At 47.7% G+C, this 6,952-nt stretch overlaps 2 pseudogenes; one reads left to right on the plus strand and one right to left on the minus strand.

The window, feature by feature from the left end:
• The first annotated feature begins 2,086 nt into the window (after positions 1-2,086).
• Positions 2,087-6,952, plus strand: LOC119812143 (annotated as a pseudogene).
• On the minus strand, positions 4,523-6,113 carry LOC119812142 (annotated as a pseudogene).

Below are 6,952 nucleotides of genomic sequence, written 5' to 3' on the forward strand. Positions count from 1 at the left end.
TAATCAAGGATGGATTGGGGGTTGGTGGTGGGGGTGTTAGGCTCAGTTTGCAGAGAGATGCTTCGGCCTTGTATATAGAGCTATAGGATGTAAAGCACGGTAATCCACTATTAACAGTTAGAGAGCTGCTGACAGTCTGTTCTCATTCTCCTAGGCTTTATATTTCTTATTTATACATGCTTATTTCTGGAATCTACATTTTTATATTCTTATTCTTGGACCCTTCATTGGACATGGAAGGAGGAAGACAGATGTGTAGGCCTGCAGCTTTGGCAGTCCCTGTCTGTGACCAATAGACCCTTGTCCTTTTGGAGGTAGCACATGAAGAAGTGAGCCCGTGGAAGAACAAGACTCTTCTTCACCTCACTACCCAGGGTGAGGAGATGTAGTGGCCAGAGCCTGCTAAGTCCCTTCAAGATCTTGTGAGAACACACAACAAGCTCCTATTGTCCTCTGTTTACACTAGTATGGGATTCCTGAGTCTCCACAAGGGACATCCCCTAAAGACCACTCCCAATTAGCATCACTGTAAGGAGCGGGTCGTTATGAAGTGGAAGTCTCAGTGATGCTCAAGATGCAAACTACCCTGCGATCTACCCTGCTAATGAGAGTTCATGTCACCTCACAAAGGAAAACACATTTAATATTGCACCAAGAGCCTTGAAGTCTCAACTGCTTCTGTCTCCTACCTGGGGCACAAGCCCCTCTTCCCCTGAGCACCTCTACTTGTATTGCAGGTTAGGGACCTTCTGGGATTCTGTTTCTCTTCCAGGTCAAATATTAAAGGCAGGAAAACTATGGAGCACAGCAGGGAGGGTGGTGGAGTGAAATCTCAGACACAGCAGACCGCAGCAACAGAGTCAGCCTGTAGAAGGCTTTTATTAGGGGTGAGGAAACAATACAGAGCAAGACAGACAGAAAGAAAAGACCCTGAGCAGAGCAGAGGGGGCCTCAGGAAGCTGAGGTTCTGTCTCTCCTTGATGTCTGGGGGCTCTTAAGGGTCTTCCGCCCCCATTTTATGACTGTTCAGATTGAACGAAGACAGTGCAGCTGATAGATTCATAAGTCTGGGGAAAACACATTCTGGTCTGGCTTTGGTCTTGTTGGATTGGTCGATAGGTGGTGGTGGGGTCCTACTGGCAGGAGGAAAAGCCCATCAGGCCTTTTTTGAAGCTGCTAGGCTTTTGTCTGAGGAAGAAGTCACCATCTTGTAATTTCACCATCTTTATGATCGATATAACCTCTCTACTTGTACCTTCTCCATGTGTAAGAAAAGTCCTTCCATCCTCTCTTCCCTCTTGAGCTCCTTTCTGGTCTCTGACCATTTCTTCCAGGAATCCTTGCCTGTGCTGTTTGCTCTTTCATTTTTTTTCTCCTCTTTTCCCATTTACGTCTTTCCCTTAAGCTGCCTTCCCTTTAGCCACACTGATTAGACAGTACACAGCCCTATAGTCTGAGGGGGAAAGAGAGGTGGGAGCTGGTGTGTCGGGTTTTGCAATGGGAAAGCCTCAGGTGCAGCACCAGCCAACCAGAGACGGAAGACACCAGGGTCTGCTTCCATTGTCTCCCCAGCTCAGCTTCCTTCACCAGCCTCCTATCTCCTGATTGGAAGTGCTCTTCCAACAAACACATGGTGAATACGTGAGCATCATTGTGCTCATTGCTATTTGTTTGCTTTCATTGGAAGTATAGAGCGTTGCAGGTAACTCAAAAGTTAATTTTGTCATTTGTGTTAGACTTAGGCATTTAACAACAATATTTAACCCCTGATTTCTTTTAGGAAAACAGATTTAAGAAGATTTTATACATTATGTACCAGTTAGTTAGAGGTGTTCCTTATAATCAACTGAAAATGGATGGTTTTTGTTTGTTTGATAGATTGATTTTTTTTTAAAAGAAACAATATTGCAGGAGTGGAGACGTAAATTTAAAATCAAGTCAAATGCAGAGTAAACCCTTTTTAACCTGTCCGGGAAGAGGTAGCTGGCAGGTCCAGGAAGCAGCCGGCTCCTCCAGCGGCCTGGGTGGGCAATGAAGCCATGGCATCTTCACTCGGCGTCCTCAGTAGGACTATCCTGCTACCATCATGTCTTGGTTTGCTGTTCTTGCTAGAAGGGCAGAAGATCTTTTAAACTGAGTTGATCAAGGGGCTGCAACAGCTCTCAGAAAGGAAAATACCAGCTGTTATGCCCAAATCCGCGAAGTCCCCGCAAAAGCCAACAAGGAAACCGAGTCCCATATGTAAAAAGCAAAGAGCCTTTATTTTAATTGTTTGCAAACTCAGTCTCTCCGCATGTCCAACATATTGGAATAAACAGAGCCCCCTGAGCTCAGTTAGAACAGGGTTTTATAGTAGGAAAGGTGGGGGTGAGGAGTTTCTGGGGTTTTAAGACCCCTGACTGGCTGACATTTGTCTAGGGTGTCCTGGTGAGAGAACACTGGCAGGTGTTCCTATCTACACGCTTGGAATGCCAGGCATTTCCTTTGAATGGTCTGTTCTTGGGTGGGAGACAGGTAACTCAGCTTGTGGTTCCTCTTGCAGCCAGGCATTGCTTCAGGGTAAACTACTGAGACTCAGGCCTCTTATTAAATTTATCGAGGGCCGGGTTCTACTCTGGCAGGTGATAATGGTTGGAAATAAAGAACTTCCTTTGGGTGACCTGCCCATACTTAGCTTATCATGGCTGGCCCCCACACCAGTAACATCTTTTATAGCAAAAATACTGACTATCCGGAACTTTGCCAGCAAAACACAGATTCAACATACCAGACTGGACCTAAAGCTAACTATATTTCCTCAGCCGCTGAGAACATCCAGCATCAAAAAGCCACCATCATAGCTGGCACAGCAAATGTGAAAGAAGGATCCAGGCCATCTGGAAAGGCCTCTCATCCCACTGAACACGCATCTGTCCCTAGGCCTTCATCACAGTTTGTTCGAAGGAAAATGTCAGAGCCTGATGAGGAGCTGCTGTTTGATTTTCTTAACAGTTCCCAGAAGGAGCCAACGGGGAGAGTGGAGATCAAGAAAGAGAAGGGCAAAGTGCCCGTCTTTCCAAGCTCTCCATCCTCAAGCGTCAGTTCTGTGGACACAAGTGTAACCACCACCAAGCCCACTGAAGGGAATCCTGGGAGCCAAAGTCCTGAAGGGAACAGTTCTGATTCTGCACCTGCAGGCCACCAGGGATCCTCGAAGGAAAGCACGGAGCACAGCCCGGCACCTACCGATGGGAACAGATGGCATGAATTGTCTAATCTCCGCCTGGAGGATCAGTTGCTCAGGAATGAAGTACAGCCTTTAAACCAGGAAATGGCCTCACTACTTCAGTGATCCAAAGAAACTCAAGAAGAATTAAATAAGACAAGGGCAAGAGTTGAAAAATGGAATGTTGACTATTCAAAAAGTGATCAAATATCTCGGGAACTATGAGCCCAAGTCGATGACCTTACTGAAGCAGTGGCTGCAAAGGATTCCCAGCTGGCTGTGCGCAAAGTGTGAATGCGGAAGGCTGGCAGGTGCTGAGTTCCCGCAGGGTAGCACTGGAAACCTTGCAGAGTGAAAAGTCACCAAAAATGCAGGATCACAATAGAAACAGTAGTCTACAGAACCACACTCTGCAAACTCTTCAGGAGAGGCTGCATGAAGCCGCTGCCACTCTGAAGAAAGCAGGACAGCTACAAACAGATGCAGAGTGGATTCACTGCACGCCTTAATAAAATGGAGGTGGAACGTCAGAATTTGGCAGAAGCGGTTACTCTGGCAGAAAGAAAATACTCTGAGGAGAAGAAAAGGTCGATGAGCTCCAGCAGCAAGTCAAGCTACACAGGTCGGGCTTGGAGTCTTTTAAGCAGGAATTAGTTGACTACAAGCAGAAAGCTATGCGAATACTGCAGCCTAAAGAAAAATTGACAACCAGTTTAAAGGAAGGCTCCAGTTTTGAAGGCCTGGATAGCAGTACTGCTGGCAGCATGGAGCTAGAAGAACTTCCACGTGAGAAGGAGATGCAAAAGGAGGAGACCCAGAAGCGGATGGGCCAGATACATCAGCTGAGATCTGAGTTGAGGCTCAGCAGGTTAGTGAAGCGCACGCAGCAAGAGAACAGTTACAAGATCTGCAAGACCAGATAGCTAGGCAGAAAGCCTCTAAACAAGAGCTGGAGACCGAGCTGGACCGGATGAAACAGGAATTCCATTACGTGGAAGAAGATCTACATAGAACAAAGAACACGCTACAACACAGAATTAAAGATCGAATTAAAGATCGAGAGGAAGAAATTCAAAAAACTAAGGAACCAGCTTACCATTAATTTACAATGTAATAAAGGCTACAACACAGAATTAAAGATCGAATTAAAGATCGAGAGGAAGAAATTCAAAAAACTAAGGAACCAGCTTACCATTAATTTACAATGTAATAAAGGTTACAGGTAAAAAGCTACATTTGGAGCAGCAAAGGCCCTATTACACAGATGTACAAAGCTGTACAAAGCTGTACAAAGCTCATACAATGGTTCCTACCTTGTCTCCTGTTAGCCAGGTCTAGCTTGGAGCTCTGAATAACCAGACAGCGCTACTGGGTGGGGGAGGGGGTATGTGGGGGTGGGGAGAGCCTCCAAACCAACAGCTGGGCAATGTCCTCCTGATACGAACCTGGTCCTTGCAAAGTAGAGTCTTTTTCCTGTTCAACGTGAGCCACCCTAACTGGTCATAGTTTTAAAAAACTGCCTCGTGGTACACACAAAAGGTGATGCCACAAGAGGGCAGCACAAGATTCTATAGCTCTGGATTCCTCCAGAATGTGTGTGACTTCACATGAAAACGGCCCTAGGCGATGGAGGCAGAGAGAGAGCACCAGGGCAGTCTGCTTAGGGCCTGGGGAGCCTTTCTCCACACTTAGGGGTTCTGACTCAGGTCTCTAACTGGTACTTTAGCCCCACCCCTAGACTCAACATATTATTAGGGGCCCAGGAGACTCTGAAAGACGATACCGCACACACAGAAAGTTTCCTCCCTAGTTCATTAGCCCCTTTGCCAGCCCCCACCCATCCTACCCAGCCCACCCACTCCATAGCCAAAAATATCAAATCAATAAGGAAGCTGTGGGCTTCTTGCCTGGCCAAGCCTCCTTTGCATATTTCTTCTTCCTGGGTTCATTGACAGCTTCAGGGTTATAGACTGCAGGGTTTGGTGTGGGGTTTATGGTCACTGCTGACGGCACAAGAGGAGTCAAGTCCACATCTTGGGCGAGGTTCGGGTATGGCATGGGCAAGCCACCGCTGAGTGCTGTCCCATGGATGCCATGCGTTTGGGAGCCTGTTTCACTGTGTGTGTGGGCGGCTCCCGTATAGTCCTCTGCTGAAGGCAAACTTCTGTTATGTGCCCGCTTCCTGTCTCCTCCAGGCCCAGAGAGCCAGAGCCCTCCATCCCTTTCTTCTTGACTGGAACCACTGCAGTCTGCACCATGTTCTGGAAGCCTCCCACAGAGGGATCCACATTCTCTGAGTTGATAATTTCATCGTCCTCACTGAAAGTCACCTGTGAGTTCTTCCTCTTCCTCTTTGGTCTCTGAATGTCCAGATTTCCCGCCCTCAATAGTGAGAGTTGAAATCCGTTTGCTGTGGGCAGTGTTGAACTCTGTCAGGTTATCAAGCTCGGTCTCCTCTTCTGGAAATCCCCGCAAGCCCTTGAGTTCATCATCCCCTCCACCCATCTTCTCGTCTTCCTTAACAGCTGATGGCAATGTCTGAGGCTTCTCTCGTAGAGTGTATGCCTTGTGGATGCACCGAATGAGACCGCGGAATCAATGGGAATCTCTTGAGGCTTGTGAGGTTCCACCCGAATGTGACCCAAGAAAGTGCCACGAGTGCTATTGAGATCTACCAAGAAAATTCTCTTCATGTGCCGCGTGGACTCCAGAGAGAGACTGGTGAGCAATGGTGAAGTCAGACAAATCAGGGTTTCTCCCAAATAAGTAATACTTCTTCTCATCAATAATCAGTTTCTCAATTAGCTTGTCTCCTTTCACTACATCCAGATGCAAGCCAGGTGGGGGCTTGCCTGCCAAGTCGGGCCATCGGACAGAGGCCCGAGCCGGAGTTCGCTGCTGCCTCCATCTTGCATCTCCCTCTCCCGTTTGGCGGCCCGAAGCACGCCCGGAAACTGGGAGGCCGAGAGGGAAGAGGCGGCCTCCCAGCAGCCTGTGCGCGCGCACGCACACACGCACGCACAAAGCAAGAACCTTACCAACAAAACTTTAAGCAACAGCAGTCAGTCAGAGCTGAAAGATGACTCCATCAGCTAACAGAGACACTCGTCCAGAAGCCGACCACAGAGAGCCTCAGCACGGAAGAGAGCTCCTTAGTCTTCCAACTAGAGCGCCTGGAGCCGCGGGTGCACTCTGCCTTTCCCGGTCCCAGCAGCGGATCCTCCATTAACACGACTGGAATTGACAGTAGTGAAGGGACACGCCTGCAAAATGATCCTATTCTTTTTCATGACACAGAAACTAATCTGGCAGGAATGTATGGAAAGGTACGCAAAGCTGCTAGCTCCATTGACCAGTTTAGTATCCGCCTGGGAATTTTTCTCCGAAGACACCCCATTGCACGAGAGTTTGTAATTACCTATATGGCTTTGCTTCACCTCTGGGTCATGATTGCCCTGCTGACTTAATCACCGGAAATGCACCATGACCAATCGTATGGCAAGTGAACTGAGCCATTGGTTCCCAAGGGTGGCTGCCTTTGTCCAGAGCTGGGATCTGCAGAAAGACCAACACCTAAGACTGCTTGGAATAGTGCACAAGATGGTTTCATCGTGGAATGCTTTTAATTTTAAGTTATTACTCTGGTTTCTGACTCTCCCTTATTTCCATGAGAGTCTCTAAATGCAAGCAGTAATTTGACAAATTCGGCTCTGCTTTTTCTGAGTACAATTGCCCTAGATATGCAGA

This window comes from Arvicola amphibius, chromosome 4, assembly GCF_903992535.2.
Source record: "Arvicola amphibius chromosome 4, mArvAmp1.2, whole genome shotgun sequence".
NCBI lineage: Eukaryota > Metazoa > Chordata > Mammalia > Rodentia > Cricetidae > Arvicola > Arvicola amphibius.